General features: G+C 45.4%; 1 long non-coding RNA gene across 1 annotated transcript; it reads right to left on the bottom strand.

Moving 5' to 3' along the window:
• Nucleotides 1-302: 302 nt before the first annotated feature.
• On the bottom strand, nucleotides 303-639 carry LOC133977268 (uncharacterized). Its single transcript, XR_009924968.1, has 3 exons — nucleotides 626-639; nucleotides 445-510; nucleotides 303-354 (listed from the first exon to the last, which is right to left on the bottom strand). It is a non-coding gene; the product is annotated as an uncharacterized LOC133977268 (long non-coding RNA).
• Between the last annotated feature and the right edge of the window lie 544 nt (nucleotides 640-1,183).

Raw genomic sequence — 1,183 nt, 5'->3', positions numbered from 1 at the left:
TGTAAAATAGGCACATGAGAAGCTGCTCGCAACCAAATATCTACTAACAGTAACTGGTAACAGTAAAAATTAAACACACCTTGGGCCAGCGGCTGCAGACAGCGTTCAGGTACGCGCAGAAGTCCAACGCCGCCTCATCCACGGTCCTGCTGGCGGTGAGGTTGTTGCTCGGGGCAACCACGCACACCGCGTCCGGGGTCCCGAGAGAGCAGCAGCGTGCAACACCTCGGTCCTCAGCTCCGCGGCCGACGCACCTGGAACAGACAAAAAACAAAAAGACAGGGGTTCCTCCGGCATGTCCACGAAACCGTCCACCATGGACCACAGGTGGGAGGCTCCGATGACGAACACAAGCTGCAACAACAGAAAGATTGCTTTAGAAAAGAGACATCAACTATTACTCCATACAACTATGAATGTCTTTATGAAAAACTAAAATAATACCTGCTGGTCCGGGCGCTGGGCTGGAGCGACGAACTTGATGCTGCGGTGAGTCACCAGTACCGAGCCCTGTTTATGTTGAGATCAAAGCAAAGGATTTCAATACAAGATTTTCACATCTTTACATTACATGTAAACACAGCAAATGAAACATGAAAAAAACACAAAACTATTTAATACATACGAGGAACAAACTCGGGGACGGGCGACACAGGGGTCCACGACTGCGGCTCCGCCATCCTCTGCTTCAGAGCCAGGGCACGACGGTGGGACTTCGCACGGGGCATCTAAAAAATAAAAAACAAAACAAAATGAAATGAAATAATATAAAATAAAACAGATACAAACAGGAAGTGATTTATTGACCAGCAGAGTAAACAGCTCTGCTCATTATGCCCCCCCCACCCTAAACCCCCCCCCACGGCTACACCTGAGCAGAGTCTGAAGCAGCAAATACAATCAATCAATAATCAATAACAGCTGATCAGTGATCAATAACAGCTGATCAGTGATCAATAACAGCTGATCAATAATCAATAACAGCTAATCAATAACAGCTGATCAATAATCAATAACAGCTAATCAATAACAGCTGATCAGTGATCAATAACAGCTGATCAGTGACAGTAACAGGGAGTGTCCCGGGTGTGACTGGTCCTTGATCAGGTGTGAGGTCTTCAGATGGACTCCTAGAAATGTGTTCACTTTGTGTATATAATTATTATATATATATAATTAATTA

The sequence above is a fragment of the Scomber scombrus genome, unplaced genomic scaffold, assembly GCF_963691925.1.
Source record: "Scomber scombrus unplaced genomic scaffold, fScoSco1.1 SCAFFOLD_500, whole genome shotgun sequence".
NCBI classification, from domain to species: Eukaryota; Metazoa; Chordata; class Actinopteri; order Scombriformes; family Scombridae; genus Scomber; species Scomber scombrus.
The sequence above is the reverse complement of the archived record's forward strand: the minus strand, read 5'-3'. Positions and strand labels throughout refer to the sequence as shown.